At 38.2% G+C, this 23,249-nt stretch overlaps 1 pseudogene; it reads left to right on the top strand.

Annotated features, from left to right (window-relative positions):
- Positions 1 to 18,931: 18,931 nt before the first annotated feature.
- On the top strand, positions 18,932 to 22,534 carry LOC144365754 (thyroid receptor-interacting protein 11 pseudogene; annotated as a pseudogene).
- Positions 22,535 to 23,249: the final 715 nt, after the last annotated feature.

The following is a 23,249-nucleotide window of genomic DNA, read 5'->3' as shown; positions in this document are numbered from 1 at the left end:
ACTTTACCAGTTGCCTTTTGGGCCTAAGGAGGAAGATGTGTGTTTTGTTTACCCTCCTAATTTCCTAAAAATTTCAAGTATCAGTATTTAAAGTTGAGGTGTTTCACATAAAACCTGGAGAGAGCTGACTTCTCTCAAAGGGAAATATGGTAACGTCCTCCCTTGGCCCCCTTTGAGAAAAGCAAAGAGAGAAGCAAACTGGTACACCCAGTTAGGAGAAAATTCGAAGAGCAGCCTTAGTAGAGAGGGGAGGGAGCTAGATTGTACTAGGAATGAAGAGTGGAATTGAGGGTGTTAGGTGCAGAACAGGCTGGTCTGCAGGTCATGCCAAACAAAGTTAGCTGCAGGATGACCTGGCTTCTCAAACCCTCTATTTGGTTCTTTATCACCTATTTGCTTCAAGCCCAAATGCCCAAGCCCCCATTCAAGGCTGAATACTTAACCCCCCTTGTGCCAAGGAGGTAGCTTGCAGACCCAGAGATCCCATTAGATTTGGGCTATAAAAACTCCCTGTGCCTGTTCCTTCCCTTTATCAAAAAATACATTCAGACTCAGGTGGGTAAAATTTCTAATCAAGCTTTTAACCAGCTTCTCAGGAATTACCACTCCTGGCTACTGATGATACCTCCAGTCGAGACCTATGCTAAATGGGGACTGACATCATCATGGATCTGTGGTGGCAAGGAACCTTCCTTGATACCAGTCTTCTCTGCCCTCCTACGGGGGCTCCTTACTTCCCTCCTCTCTTTCTCTCACAATGACCCATCTCAGCAGGAAGCAGCCAGAATGAGTCCATGCCAACTCTCATTTAATAACAAAGATGGGGGAATGTTGGAAGTCGCCCCTGGCTCCAAAGACTAACTTCCCCATCCCCCAAGAAGGTAGCCATCTAGTGATGAGCCATGCTGGCTCACATGATCCTGCCATCCAATGGTGAGCCCTGCTGGCTCACATGATCCTTACCCACCAATCAGACTAGCCCTTCTAGCTCACATGATCCTTACCCACCAATCAGAAATCACCCCAGCCAACTATTAAACTGTTCATCCATTAAACTGTCATAACTGTCAAACCATCCCCGACTCTATAAATATGCAGAGCTGTTCCTCAAAAAACAGACATTTTCTCTGATGGCAAGCTTTGATCATTCTTTCACTAGTGATGATAAACATTTTTTCATATGCTTGTTGATTAATTGTATATCATCTTCTAAGAAGTGTCTGTTCAGGCCCTTGGCCCATTTATTGATTGGGTTGTTTGTGTATGTGTGTGTGTATGTGTGTGTATGTGTGTGTGTATGTGTGTGTCTATGTTTGTTTAGCTTTTTGAATTCTTTATATACCTTAGAGATTAGTGCTCTTTATGATGTGTGAGGGGAAAAAATTTGCTCCCAAGATGTAGGCTCTCCATTCACCTAACACATTGTTTCTTTTGTGGACAAGAAACTTTTATAGTTTGAATCAATCCCATTTATTGATTCTTGATTTTAATTCTTGTGCTATAGGAGTCTTATTAAGAAAGTTGGGGCCTAATCCCACATGATGGAGATTAGGGCCTACTTTTTCTTCTATTACATGCAAGGTCTCCGGTTTTATTCCTAGGTTCTTGATTCATTTGAGTTGAATATTGTGCATGGTGAGAGATAAGGGTTTAATTTCATCTCACTCCAGTCAGAATGGCAGCTGTTATGAAGACAAACAACAATAAGTGTTGGCGAGGATGTAGGGGAAAAGGTACACTCATACACTGTTGGTGGGACTGTAAATTGGTGCAGCCAATATGGAAAGCAGTATGGAGATTCCTTGGAAAATTGGGAATAGAAGCACCATTTGACCCAGCTATCCCTCTTCTTGGTCTATACCCAAAGGATTTAAAAACTGAATTCTACAGGGACACAACGACATCATCGTTTATAACTGCAAAATTCATAATAGCTAAATTGTGGAACCAACTTAGATGCCCTTTAGTAGATGAATGGATAAAAAATGTGGCATTTATATACAATGGAATATCACTTAGCAATAAATGAGAATAAAATTATGGCATCTGCAGGTAAATGGATGGAATTGGAGGAGATAATGCTAAGTGAAGTGAGCCAATTCCAAACATCCAAATGCCGAACGTTTTCTCTGATACAAGGAGGCTTATTCATAGTGAAGTAGGGAGGGAGAGCACAGGAGGAATAGACAAATTCTAGATAGGGAAGAGGGGTGGGAAGGGAAGGGAGGGGACATGGGGTTAGCAATGATGGTGTAATGTGATGGTCATTATTATCCAAAGTACATGTATAAAGACATGAATTGTTGTGAATATACTTTGTATAGAGCCAGAGATATGAAAAGTTGTTCTGTATATATATAATTTGTATTGTAATGCATTCTGTTGTCATATATAAATTTAAAAAATTAACAATTAAAAAAAGATGTAAACAATAAGTTAAAAAATTAAAAGATTAGACCTGGGCTGGGCACAATCCTGCATGAAAGTAATTCCAGAGGCTCTAGAAGCTGAGGAAAGAGAATCATGAGTTCAAAGCCAGCCTCAGCAATTCAGTAAGTCTTTAAACAATTTAGAAAGATCCTATCTCAAAAGAAAAAGTTAAAAAAGGGTTGCAAATATGACTCAGTGTTTAAGTGCCCCTGCGTTCAATCCTTCATACCAGAAAAAAAAAATTAAACTTGAGCTACTCTAAATGCCTTTGATGGCCTTTCTTTTCCACTCCCCCAGCCTCCACTCTGATCTCAGATCTTCCTTCCTTTATTCTGACATTCCAATCCACCAGGCTCCTTTCAGTTTCTCAGTGCAGAAAGCTCTTCCTGACACAGCTCACACATCAGTTTTCTCTGCCTACAACTTCCAATTTCTTCATGATTTACCTGTTAATCATACTTATGCTGCAAGAAATAAATTATGTTTCATTTACTCAAACTATTTTTGGACAATCTATTGCAAACCAGGCATTTCAGTGCTGCTTTCTTGCAATAATTGTATATTTGGAGTATACTTAATAATATGTTCTTATTCATCTAGTTATTCACTTATTTATTCTTTCTTCTAAATTAGTTTTCTAATCGGACAGAGCTCATGTCCCTTTGTTCCTCACTATGTCCTTTGTCAAGATAGTACCAAGAACTTTGTCACTGTTAAAAGTATACTTTTTGAGTGAGGTAATAATATTGGCCCTATATAGTTACACATTCTATGTTTTGGTTAAGAAAGCATAGAAATACTATGAGGCAAAAATTCCAGATAAATATATCATGATGATTTCAAATATCTGTACATATTTTGAGAACTTAGAAAGAGCATAAGAGCTACAAACTATAAAGTACCAGACATTTTATATTCACTATAGTTAATCTTTATAATGACACTCAGCTTTGCAGATGAATTAACTCAAGATTAGAGAAGTCAAGAAATTTATCCAAGATCAAGTTATTAACAATAACTTAGTGAAGATTCAAAACCAGATGTGTTTGTGCCCAAGACCTCCCTTTTCTTTACACTACTATCCTGTATTGTATGCAACATTTGTTGACCTAACAAATACTATTAATTTTATTTTGCAGGTACATTTTTTTGAGGAAATTAAAGTGAAATTTATTGCTTTGAACTTGATTTAGAGTAAGACATAAAATATCATTACTAATTCACATTATTTTCCAATGTATACAACTGAAGGAATATTCAAAATATCAGCTTATACTAAAGGTTTAGATTCTGTGGACCAAACAAATTTTATTGAGTTTAAATTATCACTGTAAATAAGCATGACCATAAGAACTGATGGATATGTGAGTGTCAATTTCTATTTCTTTGTTAAGGTTCTATGGATGGGTTCTATTTAATACTTTCCATGGTCCAATTCTGCTATACATTACAATAACAATTCTAGTCACTTTGGGGCATTAAATTATTTCACATAAAGTTGAAGAAACTATCTGGATGTTTGAACAAACATCTGGATGACTGATTAAATCAGTGACTAATCCACTGGAACTATAAAATAGTAGGTATATCATACTATAAAATCACACAGAGAGCTATCATTGCCTTACTGTGCAAGACAGAAATGGGAAAAATCAAGCTTTCCCTTTAAGACCTTTCCTCACCTGCTTAATAATCTAAATGTGTCTCACAGGGACATAAGCATTGTGTGTGTTACATTCCTATCTTCCCTAGAGGGGTGTTGTTTGTTTAGTTTCTGAGGCTGGATATTGAAATAAAAACGAAGAGAACAACTTGGAAAGATTTTCATAAAAACAATAGACTCATCACATTCTTATAACAACATTATTTTTATTTAGCCCGTTTTTAAATAAGTACTTTTGCAACAGAAGCAATAAAGAAATGATATAAAAACCTAGAACCCACTAGATTATAAACATTTAGAAAGAAAAATCCAAGCAAATTTAATTCATCATTATAAAATATATCTGCCTAAGATTGATTCCATGATAAACCCATGAAATCAATGCATAACAGGAGAAAACTCAACCATGTATCAATTACTGACTATCTTAATGTACATCAACAAAACTCTTAAGGTAAGAATTAGCAGTTGTCTTGAATGTAGTGATTTTCCACACATTGAATTTATTTATTTATATATTTATTTATTTTTTTATTAGTTGCTCAAAACATTACAAAGTGCCGCAGTCCGGCTACGTTGCAACAATTCACACACCCTCCGGTAATGAAAAGTATTCAGTAATAGCCTTTTGCTGCAACTTTTTTCCTGATAATCCTTCTTCTTCTGAACTTTCTTATTCTTTTTTACTAGAGTTCTTGGGCTCTTATCAACACATGCCCTAACTATTCTTGGTTCCACTGGGGTGTTTCCTTCCCTTATTAATTTACTTCTCACCCCTTCAATATTTTCATCACAAAGACAATACAATACACTGAGACAAAACAAGACACAAACATACTGTATCAATCTTCTCCATTTTCTCGAAATGGCCATTTTTCCTCTCACCCTATCTGTCTAGGGACGAGCAGATTGCTCCCGTCCTATCTATGGATGGACAGCTTTTTTTGTCACTTACCCCCGAGTCTCCCGGGGCTCCCTGTACGGGCCACCATCTGCCGCAGTCTGGCTGCAGCAAAATAACCGAGGGGGGGGTGACGAATAACTTGTGTGCATTGATACAGCAGGAGTGGAAGCCGTTTATTGTAGGACAACAGAGGTATTTATACATTTTACACAGCTTATCTTAATTAGCATAAACTAGATACATCAGTCAACCAATAAGGAATCTCCACACTTAATGGCTCACTTTTGTTATTTCTCAAACCACTCCCTCTGGCATTTTGCCAGGCACCATCCAGACTTATTTACGAACTCTAACATTTCTCTGACAAAATACCAGGTGTTATTTTGACTTGTTTACAGACTCTAACAACAAAGATCTTGACATATCATACATTTGATTCAAATGGGGTACGTAATCTTATTTTTCCATGTGTTCAGATTGCAGGATCACATTGGTTATACAGCCATGTTTATACATAGGGCCATACTAGTGTCTATTGTATTGTGCTGCCCTTCTTACCCCCCTCCCCTCCCCTCTCCTCCTCTCCCCTCTTTCTACCCAATCTACTGTGACACATTTCTCTCTCTCTCTTTTTTCTTCCCCCTCACACCATTTTATATGTAATTCTGCATAACAATGAGGGTCTCCTACCATCTTCTGTGCAATTCCCCTTCTCTCTCCCATTCCCACACACCTCTCATTCCTATTTAATAGTAATCTTCTTTTCATACTCTTCCTCCCTGCTCTGTTTTGAGTCGCCCCCCCCCTTATATCAAAGAAGACATTCTGCATTTGTTTTTTAGGGATTGGCTAACTTCACTTAGCATAATCTGCTCCAATGCCATCCATTTCCCTGCAAATGCCATGATTTTGTTATTTTTTTAGTGTTGAGTAATATTCCATTGTGTATAAATGCCACATGTTTTTATCCATTCATCTATTGAAGGGCATCTGGGTTGGTTCCACAATCTAGCTATTGTGAATTGTGCTACTATGAACATTTTTGTAGCTGTGTCCTTCTTTTATGCTCTTTTTAGGTCTTTTGGGTATAGTCCTAGAAGGGGAATAGTTGGGTCAAATGGTGGTTCCATTCTCAGGTTTCCAAGGAATCTCCATACTGCTTTCCACATTGACTGAACCAATTTGCAGTCCCACCAGCAATGTACAAGTGTACCTTTTTCCGCACATCCTCGCCAGCACTTATTATTGTTTGACTTCATAATGGCTGCCATTCTTACTGAAGTGAGATGGTATCTTAAAGTGGTTTTAATTTGCATTTCTCTGATTGCTAGAGATGGTAAGAATTTTTTTCATGTACTTGTTGATTGATTGTATATCCTCCTCTGAGAAGTGTCTGTTCAGATCCTTGGCCCATTTGTTGATTGGGTTATTTGTTTTCTTGTTGTTTAATTTTTTGAGTTCTTTGTATACTTTGGAGATTAGAGCTCTATCTGAAGTGTGAGGGGTAAATATTTGTTCCCAGGATGTAGGCTTCCTATTTACCTCTCTTATTGTTTCTCTTGCTGAGAAAAAACTTTTTGAATATGTCCCATTTGTTCATTCTTGATTTTAACTCTTGTGCTATAGGTGTCCTATTAAGGAATCTGGAGCCCGACCCCACGAGATGGAGATTAGGGCCAACTTTTTCTTCTATTAGATGCAGAGTTTCTGGTTTGATTCCTAGCTCCTTGATCCATTTTGAGTTAACTTTTGTGCAAGGTGAGAGAAAGGGATTCAATTTCATTTTGTTGAATATGGATTTCCAGTTCTCCCAGCACCATTTGTTGAAGATGCTATTCTTTCTCCATTGCATGCTTTTGGCACTTTGTCTAATATAAGGTAGTTGTAATTTTGTGGATTGGTCTCTTTTTCCTCTATTCTGTACCATTGGTCTACCTGCCTGTTTTGGTACCAGTACCATGCTGTTTTTGTTACTATTGCTCTGCAGTATAGTTTAAAATCTGGTACCGCTATACCGCCAGTTTCACTCTTCCTGTTTAGAATTGCTTTTTCTATTTTAGGTCTTTTATTTTTTCAGATGAATTTCATGATTGCTTTTTCTAATTCTTCGAGGAATGCTGTTGGTATTTTGATTGGCATTGCATTAAACCTATAGAGTACTTTTGGTAATATGGCCATTTTAATGATATTATTCTGCCTATCCATGAACATGATCTTATTTATTTTTTCAAAGAACCAACTTTTAGTTTTGTCTATGTTTTCAATTGTTTCTTTTGTTTTGATTTCATGGATTTCAGCTCTGATTTTAATTATGTCTTGCCTTCTACTACTTTTGCTCTTGTTTTGCTCTTCTTTTTCTAGGGTTTTGAGATGAAGTGTGAGATCATTTATTTGTTGTTTTTTTTCTTTTTTGAGGAATGAACTCCAAGCAATGAATTTTCCTTTTAGAATTGCTTTCATCGTGTCCTATAGATACCAATATGTTGTGTCTGTGTTTTGATTTATCTCTAAGAATTTTTCAATTTCCTCCTTGATGTCTTCTGTAACCCATTGATCATTCAGTAACATATTGTTCATTCTCCAAGTGATATAGGATTTTTCCTTCCATCTTTTATCATTGATTTCCACTTTCATTACATTATGATCTGAAAGATGCATGGTGTTATCTCTACTCCTTTATAATTTCTAAGAGTGGCCCTGTGACATAATATATTGTCTATTCTTGAGAATGATCCATGTGCTGCTGAGAAAAAAGTGTAACCACTTGATGTTGGGTGGTATAGTCTACATATGTCAATTAAGTCTAGGTTATTAATTGTATTATTGAGTTCTATAATTTCTTTATTCAACTTTTTAAATGACATATATTTTGTTCTTCAAAACTACCAATTTATACAAACAAAAAAGGGAAGTGTCTCTGACATAAAAAAAATATTCAGAATTACTAGAAGGAAAAATTATTCATTGTCCCATTTTCAGCATTCAGTATATAAACGTATTTTATAAATATTTGTTTAATGAGGATCCAGGATCCAAGGGTCATCATTTTCAGAGGGAGAAACATGGAAGGAAATGACACAGAAGACCACAAAGAGAAAGTTACAAGAGATAAAGTATGAGGGGAAGTAGGTCTTGTTTTGTAGAGTGAAGGAGAAATGAAGGAAAAGGCAGTAACTTTGTCGAATGCTGACTTGAACAATAGACCAACTCACCTTGACTACCTTGAAATCCCACTTTCACTCCCCATGAAACACAAAGACCATTAATAACATCTTCCTCAGGTTTCATCCTCAATGTGCCCCTCATGCAGCATCTGACCACGTACACCAACTTTTGCCCCTCTCTTCTTTCCTTTTGCTTTAGATCACAAAATGATGTCATGATTTTTCTTTATCCATTTCTCCTCTCACTCTTTGTTCTCCAATGCCTTCTCTCTCTTTTTTTTTCTTCCAGTTCCTCTCCTAGACATTCCCTAAGAATTTTTATACTAAATAAATGAAACAGTGACTAGGAAACAACAAACCCAATGTCTGACATATAAAAAGCAATCGAAAAACTCAAGCTACCTTTTCGTGCCTTTGCCTTCTTTTCTCAGTGATATCATCTTGACTTTAACAATCACTTCCACATAGGCAAGACTTAAATTTTTTATGATATTAGAACTACCTTTAATTTTTTGTCCTACTTATAAAAGTCACCAGATGTGAAAGCATCTACTTTCACAGCTTGCCGATCATTTATGGATTCTTTGAAATTCTTATTTTCACCTTGCTTCTTGATGCCAATGAGAGTTCAAATTTATGGGTAATATGTCATTCACTGAATAACATCTCAGTCCAAATCAGTCCTTCTACTATTGTACTGTCACTACAGTATTACATTAATCTTCCTACAAAAGTGTGCGGAATATTTCATTGATTATGCCAATTCTTAAAAATACAAATCTTCTAAGTACAAACTTAATATCTTGCATAGAATTTATCATCCTCTGTTTATAGACTCAAAAAGCTTTCATGACTTAAATCTTCAACCTGTGTTTTAACAAAGCCACATTTTTAAGGGCTCTCTACATCTGGCTTATTCTTTCTTACTTAGTCTTTTGCCCCATATGAGATTCTCACCACCACAGTCATCAATGATTGACTTGAATTATAATACAAGGATCACTCTATATAGCATTTCTCTATTGCTTGACTCTATTCAATTTCAGACTTCATAACAGGAAATGTATATAACACAGCTTTATATTTTTCACAATATCTAGCACAATGCCTTGTACCTTTAGGCACTGAATATATCTATAAGGACACACTTATGATTCTTGGGTGCTTTTTGTCACATGTGCTTGAGAATGAACCAGGGTTTTCCCTCTGTATCCCCCATAGTTTTCAGTAATATTCCAAACATATTTAGAAGAGAAATGCTTTTATTTGGATGGTCAGTTTTGAATACAGTAGGTAGGTATCTCTCTCAGATAGAAATATAAATTGACAAACAGCTGTGGTGAGAGTGAACCATGATAAAAGACTGAATCTGAGTGATGAGAAGTGCCTTTCAGCAGTAGGAGCAACCACCACTGGAACCAGATTCAAGCCAAATGTGATAGGTCTTATAATGAAAAAGGCTCATTATTTGTGATTCAAAACAATAAACAAACACAGAAAACCTAAAGAGAAGGAGGCACCCTGCTATAATTTGGATCTGGAATGTTGCCCAAAGGTCATGTGTTGAAAGCTTGGACCCCAATGTAACAGCATTCAGAATGGACTCTACAGAAAGGTGAATTGAATCCTGAGCTCTAACCTCATCTGTGGATCAATCCACTGATGGGTTCACGATTGGACAGGACTATTGGGAGTTGGTCAAAACTGTGGGAGGTAGGGCCTAGTTGGAGGGTAGGTCATTCGAGTTGATTCCCTGGAAGGGTACATCATATTCCTCAGTCCTTTCTTCCCCTCACCATTTCCCTGATCTCCATGAGATGAGCAGCTCTGTTTTGAAGCCAGGCTCTCTGCCATGGTATTCTGCTTCACTTTAGGCCATAGCAATGCAGCATGAAATTGAACCAAAATAAATATTTACTCATTTAATTTTCTCAGGTATGTTGTCACAGTGATGAAAAAGTCTACTAACACACACACACGCACACACACACACAAACACACACACATACACACACACACACACACACACACGAGGAATGGTCAAAAGGCAGAAAAAGGACACTTGGTATTGTTGATGTCCTCTTCCACAGTAGACACAGCTGGGGTGCAGTGTGGATTCTCACTTCAGCAGATGCTAAAAGGGACTTAAGTTTTTATTTTAGTCTTTTATGAAGAGAGATTGACTAATACAGGGCTGATTTTTCTCTCAGATTTGGAGATGAATAAGAAAGACAAAGAAGATTTCCTTTTCTAGCACAGGACACAAATGCAGTCACTAGTTTCTGATAGCAATCTGAGGAATTATGTCTACTTTCTCTTTTCTTGATGGCAAGAGACTTTATGAGGTGAAAAATATAGTCCTTAGAATCATTTTACCCATTAATTTTCCTAGAATATTTCCTTTTTTTTAATTTTTATTTTTACCACCTTGAGTATTTGTTGCCTGAAGAGACATAAAGAAACAAAAGCTCAAGGAAAATAGTCTCCTGAATATGTGCTCTGGGAAGAGAGTAATGGGAACAAACCCAAACCCTTACTAAAGGGTAATAAGAAAAAATGATCCTGGTGGCAGAGCTGCCCCACGCGCCTGCAAGGTAGGTGGACCTGAGACGCACCAGCAGAACAGGCCCAACGGCCTGCTGAGAGGCAGAGCCGCCCCCTCCTCCCGCGCCTGCAAGGTAGGCGGAACTGTGACCACCAACAGAACAGGCCCAGTGGCCCACGGAGGGGCAGAGCTACCAACCACGCCTACAAGTTAGGCATACCTGCGACCCACCTGCAGAACAGGCCCAGCGGCCTGCTGAGGGGCACAGCCGCCCCCTCCCCCTGTGCCTGCAAGGTAGGTGGAACTGTGACCACCGACAGAACAGGCCCAGAAACCCAAGGAGGGGCAGAGCCGCCCCACGTGCCTGCAAGGTAGGCGGACCTGCATCCCACCAGAAGAACAGGCCCAGCATCCTGCGGAAGGGCAGAGTCGCCTCCCGGGCCTGCAAGGTAGGCGGACCTGTGACCCACAGGCAGAATAGGCCCAGCGGCCTGCAGAGGGGCAGAGCTGCCCCACCGCCCCTGCGCCTGCAAGGTAGGCGGAACTGCAAGCACCAACAGAACAGGCCAGACCTGCAACCGACAGACAGAACAGGCCCAGCGACCTGCGGAGGGGCAGAGCCTCTGCCTGCGCCTGCAAGTTAGGCGCACCTGCTACCAACTGGCAAAACAGGCCCAGTGGCCTGCCGGTGTGGTAGGCACATTGCCCCAATTGGAGGAGGAGCAGAGCCGCCACCCGCGCCTGCACAGGTAACTTTGCAACTATACAAGAATAATAAAAGTATATAGGGGGAAAATTCAATAACACAACAGTTTCACCAAGCAGAAAGAAACGCGAACAGTATGAAGAGACAAGGAAAGAAAGGACCACAAGCAATGCAGGTCAACTCAACGTTAGAAGAGGTAATATCTGCAACAGATGGAATGTCAGATAAAGAATTCAGGATATACATGCTTCAGATGATCTGGAGTCTCAAGGAAGCCATTAGACAGCAAAATCAGACAATGAAAGATTACTTCAACAATGAATTACATAAACAAATCCAGGAAGCAAAAGATCAACTATACAGGGAGATAGAGGTTATAAAAAACAAACAAACAGAAATCCTAGAAATGCAGGAAGCAATAAACCAACTTAAAAACTCAATTGAGAATACTACCAGCAGAGTAGAACACTTAGAAGATAGAACATCAGACAATGAAGACAAAGTATTTCAACTTGAAAAGAACATAGACAGCTCAGCAAGACTGTTAAGAAACCATGAGCAGAACATCCAAGAAATATGGGATAACATAAACAGACCAAACTTAAGAGTCATTGGGATACAGGAAGGTATGGAGGTCCAAACCAAAGGAATGAGCAATCTATTCAATGAAATAATACGAGACTTGAATTCCCAGACTTGAAGAATGAGAAAGAATCCCAAATCCTAGAAGCCTACAGGAAGCTGAATGTGCAAAATCATAAGAGATCCACACCTAGACACATTATAATGAAGATGCCCAACATACAGAATAAGGAGAGAATTTTAAAAGCTACAAGAGAAAGGAAGTAGATTACATTTAGGGGTAAACCAATCAGGATAATAGCTGATCTCTCAACATAGACTTTGAAAGCTAGAAGATCCTGGAATAACATATTTCAAACCCTGAAAGAAAATGGGTTCCAACCAAGAATTGTGTATCCAGCAAAATTAAGCTTCAGGATGGAAGATGAAATTAAAACCTTCCATGATAAACAAAAGTTAAAAGAATTTGCAGCTAGAAAACCATCTCTCCAAGAAATCCTCAGCAAAACATTACAGGAAGAGGAAATGGAAAATAACAATGAAAACCAACAGTGGGAGGTAGGACAGTAAAGGGGGGAAAATAATCAAAGAGGAAAACAAACCATGTTTAGTAACATAAATAAACAAATATGGCTGGAAGAACAACCCATATCTCAATAATAACCCTAAATGTCAATGGCTTAAACTCACCAATTAAGAGACACAGGCTAGTAGAATGGATCACAAAACATGTCCCAACAATATGCTGCCTACAGGAGACACATTTGATAGGAAAAGACATACATAGACTGAAGGTGAAAGGTTGGGAAAAATCATATCACTCATATGGACTTCGGAAACAAGCATGAGTGTCCATACTCATATCAAATAAAATAGATTTCAAGCCAAAGTTAATCAAAAGGGATAAAAAGGGACACTACATACTGCTCAAGGGAACCATACACTAACAAGACATAACAATCATAAATATATATGCCCCAAACAATGGTGCAGCTATGTTCATCAAACAAACTCTTCTCAAGTTCAAGAGTCTAATAGACCACCATACAATAATCATGGGAGACTTCAACACACCTCTCTCACCACTGGACAGATCCTCCAAACAAAAGTTGAATAAGGAAACTATAGAACTCAATAACACAATTAATAACCTAGACTTAATTGACATATATAGAATATACCACCCAACATCAAGCAGTTACACTTTTTTCTCAGCAGCACATGGATCCTTCTCAAAAATAGATCATATATTATGTCACAGGGCAACTCTTAGACAATATAAAGGAGTAGAGATAATACCATGCATCTTATCTGATCATAATGGAATGAAACTGAAAATCAACAATAAAAGAAGGAAGGAAAAATCATGCATCACTTGGAGAATGAACAATAGGTTACTGAATGATCAATGGGTTATAGAAGACAACAAGGAGGAAATTAAAAAATTCTTAGAGATAAATGAAAACACAGACACAACATATCGGAATCTATGGGACACATTGAAAGCAGTTCTAAGGGGAAAATTCATTGCTTGGAGTTCATTCCTTAAAAAAAGAAAAAACCAACAAATAAATGATCTCATACTTCATCTCAAAATGCTAGAAAAAGAAGAGAAAAACAACAGCAAAAGAAGTAGAAGGCAAGAAATAATTAAAAGCAGAGCTGAAATTAATGAAATCGAAACAAAAGAAACAATTGAAAAAATTGATAAAACTAAAAGTTGGTTCTTTGAAAAAATAAATAAGATCCACAGACCCTTAGCCATGCTAACGAAGAGAAGAAGAGAGAGAACTCAAATTACTAGCATATAGGATGAAAAAGGCAATATCACAACAGACACTTCAGAAATACAGAAGATAATCAGAAATTATTTTGAATCCTTATACTCCAATAAAATAGAAGATAGTGAAGGCATCGATAAATTTCTTAAGTCATATGATCTGCCCAGATTGAGTCAGGAGGATATAGACAACCTAAACAGACCAATATCAATGGAGGAAATAGAAGAAACCATCAAAAGACTACCAACTAAGAAAAGCCCAGGACCGGATAGGTATACAGCAGAGTTTTACAAAACCTTAAAGAGGAACTAATACCAATACTTTTCAAGCTATTTCAGGAAGTAGAAAAAGAGGGAGAACTTCCAAATTCATTCTACGAGGCCAACATCACCCTGATACCTAAACTAGACAAAGACACTTCAAAGAAAGAAAACTACAGACCAATATCTCGAATGAACCTAGATGCAAAAATCCTCAATAAAATTCTGGCGAATCAGATACAAAAACATATCAAAAAAATTGTGCACCATGATCAAGTAGGATTCATCCCTGGCATGCAAGGCTGGTTCAATATACGGAAATCAATAAATGTTATTCACCACATCAATAGACTTAAAAATAAGAACCATATGATCATCTCAATAGATGCAGAAAAAGCATTTGACAAAGTATAGCATCCCTTTATGTTCAAAACTCTAGAAAAACTAGGGATAACAGGAACATACCTCAACATTGTAAAAGCAATCTATGCTAAGCCTCAGGCTAGCATCATTCTGAATGGAGAAAAATTGAAGGCATTCCCTCTAAAATCTGGAACAAGACAGGGATGCCCTCTCTCACCACTTCTGTTCAACATAGTTCTTGAAACACTGGCCAGAGAAATTAGACAGATGAAAGAAATTAAAGGCATAAAAATAGGAAAAGAAGAACTTAAATTATCACTATTTGCAGATGATATGATCCTATACCTAGCAGACCCAAAAAGGTCTACAAAGAAACTATTAGAGCTAATAAATGAATTCAGCAAAGTGGCAGGATATAAAATCAACACGCATAAATTAAAGGCATTCCTGTATATCAGCAACAAATCCTCTGAAATGGAAAAGAGGACAACCACTCCATTCACAATATCCTCAAAAAAATAAATAAATAAAATACTTGGGAATCAACCTAACAAAAGAGGTGAAAGACTTATACAATGAAAACTAGAGAACCCTAAAGAGAGAAATTGAAGAAGATCTTAGAAGATGGAAAAATATACCCTGTTCATGGATAGGCAGAACTAACATCATCAAAATGGTGATATTACCAAAAGTTCTCTATAGGTTTAATGCAATGCCAATCAAAATCCCAATGGCATTTCTTGTAGAAATAGAGAAAGCAATCATGCAATTCATATGGAAAAACAAAAGACCCAGAATAGCAAAAACAATGCTAAGCAGGAAGTGTGAATCAGGTGGTATAGCGATACCAGACTTCAAACTATACTACAGAGCAATAGTAACAAAAACAGGATGGTACTCGTACCAAAACATGCGGGTGGACCAATGGTACAGAATTGAGGACACAGAAACCAACCCACAAAACTACAACTTTCTTATATTTGATAAAGGGGCTAAAAGCATGCAATGGAGGAAGGATAGCATCTTCAACAAATGGTGCTGGGAAAACTGGAAATCCATATGCAACAAAATGAAACCGAATCCCTTTCTCTCGCCATGCAGAAAAATTAACTCAAAATAGATCAAGGAGCTTGATATCAAATCAGAGACTCTGCATCTGATAGAAGAAAAAGTTGGCTACGACCTACATACTGTGGGGTCGGGCTCCAAATTCCTCAATAGGATACCCATAGCACAAGAGTTAATATCTAGAATCAACAAATGGGACTTACTCAAACTAAAAAGTTTTTTCTCAGGAAAGAAACAATAAGAGAGGTAAATAGGGAGCCTACATCATGGGAACAAATCTTTACTCCTCACACTTCAGATAGAGCCCTAATATCCAGAGTATACAAAGAACTCAAAAAATTAGACAATAAGATAACAAATAACCCAGTCAACAAATGGGCCAAGGACCTGAACAGACACTTCTCAGAGGAGGACATACAATTAATCAACAAGTACATGTAAAAATGATCACCATCTCTAGCAGTCAGAGAAATGCAAATCAAAACCACCCTAAGATACCATTTCACTCCAGTAAGATTGGCAGCCATTATGAAGTCAAACAACAACAAGTGCTGGCGAGGATGTGGGGAAAAGGGTACACTTGTACATTGTTGGTGGGACTGCAAATTGGTGCAGCCAATTTGGAAAGCAGTATGGAGATTTCTTGGAAAGCTGGGAATGGAACCACCATTTGACCCAGCTATTCCCCTTCTGGGTCTATTCCCTAAAGACCTAAAAAGAGCATGCTACAGGGACACTGCTACATCGATGTTCATTGCAGCACAATTCACAATAGCAAGACTGTGGAAGCAATCTAGATGCCCTTCAATAGACGAATGGATAAAAAAAAAATGTGGCATTTATACACAATGGAGTATTACTCTGCATTAAAAAATGACAAAATCATAGAATTTGGAGGGAAATGGATGGCATTAGAGCAGATTATGCTAAGTGAAGCTAGCCAATCCCTAAAAAACAAATGCCAAATGTCTTCTTTGATATAAGGAGAGTAACTAAGAACAGAGTAGGGAAGAAGAGCCTGAGAAGAAGACTAACATTAAACAGGGATGAGAAGTGGGAGGAAAAGGGAGAGAGAAGGGAAATTGCATGGAAATGGAAGGAGACCCTCAGGGTTATACAAAATTACATACAAGAGGAAGTGAGGGGAAAGGGTAAAATAATGCAAGGGGGAGAAATGAATTACAGTAGAGGGGGTAGAGAGAAAAGAGGGGAGGGGAGGGGACGGGAGGGGAGGGGAGGGGAGGGGGGATAGTAGAGGATAGGAAAGGCAGAAGAATACAACAGACATGAGTATGGCAATATGTAAATCAATGGAAGTGTAACTGATGTGATTCTGCACGGGGTAAAAATGGGAGTTCATAACCCACTTGAATAAAAGTGTGAATTATGATATATCAAGAATTATGTAATGTTTTGAAGAACCAACAATAAAAAAAAAGAAAAAAAAGAAAAAATGATCCTAAATAAAACAAAAAGCAAATATGAACAAAGTGGCAGCAGGCTCTATTTGTTGGTCACTTTCTCTGCACCAGCCATCAGGTGAGAACTACACAGTATGTTCTCATTTACTCTTTGACTCATGCCTGTGAGAGAGGTTTTATAAATGCATCCTGTCGATTCAGCTCCAAAATTGCTTTGGTCCCAATTTGTATGTCTGTTATGGCCCACATGCTTCATCTCTTTGTTTTGTCCCCCAACTCTACAAAGCTGCCTCCTCATTATCTTGTTGGAAATTAAACACTTTGGAAAGTAGGGTCTTACCTTTTCTCTTCCTGATCTTTAATTCTAGGGGAAGGATTTAAATTTAGGATTGTTACTCCATTGTAGAAAATTTCTTTACTTTTTATTTCACTCTGTACTGTTTAGACCTGGGTTATATTAGGCACTGATGAACAACAACAGGTTAAGTGTATATCAAGTTATTGGCTCAAAAACAAAGTTTGTTAAGTGAAATGTAAGTGCAATTTTTGAGCACTTAAATAAAAACTTCAATCAGCACTTACCAGGACCATATAATATTAAAATGAACTCAAAAATTTATACATTAAGAGCAAAAATTTATTTTTGAAAAGGGTGAAGATGGTTCTTTATTGACATTTAATCCATATTATAATTTGAATTCTGAGAATCATTAAGAATTTGTGATGGTAAATTTTATATGTTAACTCATCTGGGCTATGATGCCCAGATATTTGGCCAACTTTTATTCTGGGTGTATCTGTGCTGGTGTTATGTGGTGAGATTTACTTTTGAATTAGGGGACTTTTAGTTAAAGATTGCATTCTGTATTGGAGCAAGACCTTGTCAACTGAATGCAACTTAATGCAACAAGAAGCCCACCTCTCCCAGACAAGAGGGAACTGTCCAGTGAACTACCTTTGGATTTCATCTACAACATTGATTCTTCCTGGCTCCACAGCACACTGCCTTGGGACTCAAACTAGGACACTTTCCTGGATCTCTAGCTCCTCCCAGCCACCCCTGCCCAATCCCGTGAGCCAATAGCTGACAGGCAAGTGCAGGGAAGAAGCAGAGGCCCTGCAGGGGGTGAGTGTGCTACTGGCTGCCAGTCCCTGGTCAAAGTCCAGGAAAGGCTTCTACCTTTACAGGAAAGAAGGGATGGTTGGTGTTGGCAGAGCCCCAGGAACCTTGCGCTGTGAGGAATTCTGAGCGCTTGGGTCATAATTGACCCCAGCAATGCTGGAGAACGTTCGGAGCAGAGAAGTGGATGGTGATGGATGCGGTTTTCTGAGCTGGTCCAATGGATCACTGAAGTGGCAGTTATGTGGTCTTGGTTTGGAGGCCTGGGCTCAGGCTTAGGCCACTTCTTGGGTCAGTTGGGGAGCAGCTTGGCTTCCCTCACTGGCATTATCTCCAGCTTCACCAGGGAAATGCTTCTGGATGACTTAGGAGACCTAGAAGCAGCTTTTCCTCATTGTTGGAGAAAGAAAATCGAAGCTACTGATTTCACACTAAGATGTGAAAATGAAAGACTGAAAAAGTATTGTACTGTTCTGGAAGAAAAGCATGAAGCATCAGAGCTGCAAATAAAGCATCAGTCTGTAAGTTACCAAGATCAACTGCAACAGAAAGAGGTAGAGATCAGCCATCTTAAAGCAAGACAGATTGTACTGCAAGATCAAGTGTTCCAACTACAGGCAGCTGCTCAATCTGTACCTTCAGGAGCTTGTGGTGTACCAACAACAACTCACCTGCTCCATTCGGTTCCTGGACCAGTAGTCATTTTTCAGCCTTTCCTGATGATGACATGGACTTTAGTGACATAATTTTATCACAACAAGAATCAAACAGATTGTCAATTGAAGTTGCAAGGCATGAATCTGAAGTTGGCCACTCAAAGCAGATTGTTGGAGGCTCAGGGAACAAATCATTCTGACACAAGTGAAACCTGCAAAGTACAAAATACTATCAAGATTCTTCAACCAAACCAAAGTCCAGACATAGATGATCACCAGCATAAAATGTCAGTTTTGGAGCAGAGTTCTACTGTGGCAGAAAAGGAAAAAAATCCTTTCACAGAGTTCAGCAGTGGAAGAAGTGTTCAGGCTACAACAAGCCCTGGCTAATGCAGAGAAGGAAATCATGAGACTAAATGGTTTAAACAAGGATAACCGTCTTGCTGAAGACAATCTGAAGCTTAAAATGCGTGTTGAAGCTTTAGAAAAAGAGAAGTCATCATTGAGTCAAGAAAAAGAGGAACTTCAGATGTCACTGTCAAAATTGAGCTGTGACTATCAAGTCATGAAAAACAGAGCTTCAACAGACATGAATTTGGATGTACAATTACAAGACTTAAAACTTCACTTGAAGGCAAAGGAGGAAGAACTGAATCAGACTATCAATGAAAAGAAAATGCTGATAGCTGAGTTAGCAGAACTGGATCATCAGAATCAGGAAACAACAAAGAATATGATTTTGATACAAGACGAGCTATCCAAACAACAAAATGAAGGAGACCTTGTCATCAAGAAGTTGGAACAAGATCTAGATGATGAAAAAAAGAGAGTTCATCAACTTGAGGATGAGCAAATGAATATATCCCAAGAGTTGCATGTGCAGAAGGAGAAGTTAACTGAGAATGCACAGAGCCTCAGGGATTTGCATTTAACTAAGCAGAAGCTTGAAGGTAAAGTAGAAGCTTTAGTAGGTCAGCTAAATCAGTCACAAAAAAATAGTTTAAACATCCAGCAGGAAAACCTTGGGCTTAATGAACACATTAGACAAATTGAAGATGAGCTGTCTGGATTTAAGAGTAAGATCCAAAGTTCTTTGAATGAAGACTCTAACAGTCATTGTAAGGATGACTTGTTTAAAGAATGGGAAGCTGAAGTTAGCAATTTAAGGCAAAATGTTTCTGAAGTAGAACAGCTCAATGAAAATTTAAAGAAAGTTGCTGTTGATCTCAAAACGGAAAATGAAATGTTGATTTTAGCACGTGAAGATGTAAGGCGTAAGTTGGAAGAATCTGTTGCTGCTAACAATCAAATCTCTCAAGAAAAAGACACTATCACAGAGACCCTAAAAAGATACAAAGAAGAGATTGAAGCCAAACTGCACCAGGCAGAAAAAAGACTGTTGGAAGAAGCAAATAATCACAAGCAGACTATTCAGAAACTCTCCAATGCACATAATTTGAATACCTCTGCCTTAAAGCTGAAACATGAATGTGTAGTGCAACTCAATCAAAAGAAGGACTTTTAAATAGCAGGACTCAAAAAGAATATTGAGCAAATGACTGCTGTTCAAAAAGAAACTGAGGAAATTTTGGCATCTCATATAGAAGAACAGAAGCAATTGCTACAAGTTATAAATGAGAAACAAGTTTTTATTGAAAAACTCAAAGAAAAAAGTTCAGAACTCCAAAAGGATTTAGATAAGTGTTCTCAGGCCTTAGGAGAAAATTAAACTTTAAGGCAAACCATTGAAGGAAAGGACAGAAGTCTTGGCTCCATGAAAGCAGAAAACAACCATCTGCAAGAAGAACTGGAAAGACTCAGGGAACAGCACAATCAAGCTGTACCTGTGGCTGAGCCTAAAACCCTTGTTGCTATCACAGAACTAGAATTGGAGGTATGTCAAGTGAATATAGTAAAAAAAATCATCTGGAAGATGAAATTAAACACTATCAAAAGATAATTACAAATAAAAACAAGCGTAAAATGCGACTACTTCAATCTTTACAGGAGCAGAAAAAAGAAATGGATGAATTTAAATACCAATATGAGCAGATGAATGCTGCACATAGCCAGTTAATTTTAGAAAAAGAGGAGGAGATTAAGAACTTGCAGAAAACTATTGACCAAATAAAAGCCCAGTTGCCTGGAAAAAGATGCGATGCTTCAACAGAGAAATCTGATATTTTTCCAGAGACCAAAGTTGAAAGCCTTAATGTAGAAAGTGGCAGTGAAAAACATGACCTGTGGAAAGTAAAGGAGTTGTTGAAGCAAGCAGTAAGAGAGCTGAAGGAGAGAATACTGATTTTAGAAGTGGACACTTGTACACTCAAAAAGAAAATGAAAACATAAGAGAAACATGCAAAGAAAAGGAAAGGGAGTATCAATCATTGCAAGAGACAAACTTGAAGTTATCAGAGATGCTGCGAGAAAAAGAATTGGAATGTCAGTCAATGAAAGAGAAAGCTCTTGCCTTTGAGCAGCTGTTGGAAGCAAAAGAAGAGGGAGAAGCGGGGGAATTCAGCCAGCTTTCCAATACAGTTGAGTCAATGCAGGAGAAGACAGCTACGTTTCAGCAAGAACGAAACCAAGTCATCCTAGCACTAAAACAAGAGCAGATGGAAAACAGTGCCCTCCAGGAGGAGGTTCAACGCTTACAGGACCAAGAATTACTCCTAAACCGGGAGCTAGAAAGGCTACGCAGCCATCTCTTGGAATCAGAAGAGTCTTACACCCAGGAAATTTTGGCTGCAGAAGACAAAGAGATTCAACTGAGACACAAAGTCACACTCTTGGAGGAGAAGCTAGTTGCATCTTCTAAGGCAAGTCACCAAGCCAGTGTGCACACAGAGTCAGTGCAGGAACAGTTGAGTCTGGTCTCTCAACAGAGGGATGAGAATGCACTGCAGCTTTCGCTCTCCCAAGAACGAGTCAGGCAGTGTGCCCTGTCATCAAGTAACATGAAAAGGGTTCTAGAGCACTTCCAAGAAGAAGAGAAAGCTCTGCATTCTGCTGAATTAGCCAAAGGAAAACAGTCAATAGCTGAATGGAAGAACAAGGCCGAAAAGCTAGAAGGAGAAGTATCATCACTGCAGGAACATTTGGATCAAGTGAATGCTCTGTTGGATTCTGCTTCCAGACTGAGAGAAGACTTAGATCTCAAGGAAGAACAGATGGAAGAACTGAAAAAACAAAAGGAGCCCCGAAAAGAAATGTTGGACCATGCACAACAGAAATTGTCGACTTTGGTCAACAGCGCAGAAGGAAAAGTGGACAAAGTCCTCATGCAAAACCTTTTTATTGGTCATTTCCAGATACCAAAAGGCAAACGTCGTGAAGTGTTACAGTTGATGGGGAGCATCCTGGACATTCCAAAAGAGGAAATGGAGCAGTTGTTGAATGAAGATTATGGTGGTGTTACCAAGTGGATGAGTAGTTGGCTAGGAGGGACATCAAAAAGTGTCCCCAACATAACTTTGAGACCAAATCAATAACCTCAACAACCTGTGCTTAACAGTTCTTTTTCAGAACTCTTTCTCAAATTTCTGGAAATGGAATCTCATCCCTCTGTCCCACCACCAAAGCTTTCTCCCATTTCTCCATGGACTGTCTAGACTCACCAGGAAGGAAAGAGCAAGGTGTAAATGTACCAGGAAATATTAAAGATGCACCCGAATTCAGAGCTGGCAGAAGCACCAACAGGAATCCACATTCTGCAGCTGTGCCTCTTAGTAACCTAGAAGAAGTTGGACTTGATGGACCTGGGCATCCTCTTTTTAAACCCATCGCAGATTTCATGCCCACCTTTACACCATTGCCAGTGTTCCCAGACATTAGTGCCAGAGTTGTACTCCAGGATCTTCTAAATATTTAGCATTTTAAAGAAGCTATAAGACTTTTTGATGTTTTACATCATGGCCTTTTGGAAAAGAACTCTGTATTTGTAGACAAAAAGAGAAAGAAAATAAGCTGGTATATATAGGTATATAGCTAATAGGTAATTTGTTGTTGTTCTTGTTGTGTTTTTTTGCTATAGTACTTTTTAATAAATCTGTTTTGTTTGCTGTAGCACTTTGTGCTTAAAAATTTTGTTCCAATGTAGCAGTTAGTCATCACCAGTCATCAATTCTGTTGTACATTTGTGACAACTGTACAGAGCAGTATTAGTAAACAATTAGCTCCAAACTCTTTTTTTTAAAAAATGATTATATTTGTTAAATTTAATGTCATTAAGATTAAAATGATATATTTAAATAACAAGAAAGAAGAAAAATCCAACCTAGATGAAGAAGATCTCAGATTTAGAGTATATGAGATACAACTGTGATGTTGCAAAAAGTTGTGAAATCTTTAGTTTTATCCAAGAAAACGCTGTACAACTACCAGAAGAATATTTCATTGGGGAGGGCCTGAACAGGAAGCTTAGTGGATAAATTCTAAGATGCTTTGAATCCAAATTCTATGACCCCTATCCATTTTGCTGATTTCCATTTCTCTACGAAAGTCACTTCACATTAATTCAGTTTTTTAGATGTTAAATATGTCCAGAAGGAAGAGTATTTTTATTAGTCAACCCCGAAGTGGAATCA

Source organism: Ictidomys tridecemlineatus, chromosome 8 (assembly GCF_052094955.1).
Source record: "Ictidomys tridecemlineatus isolate mIctTri1 chromosome 8, mIctTri1.hap1, whole genome shotgun sequence".
NCBI classification, from domain to species: Eukaryota; Metazoa; Chordata; class Mammalia; order Rodentia; family Sciuridae; genus Ictidomys; species Ictidomys tridecemlineatus.
This window is presented reverse-complemented; position numbering and strand designations above follow the sequence as displayed.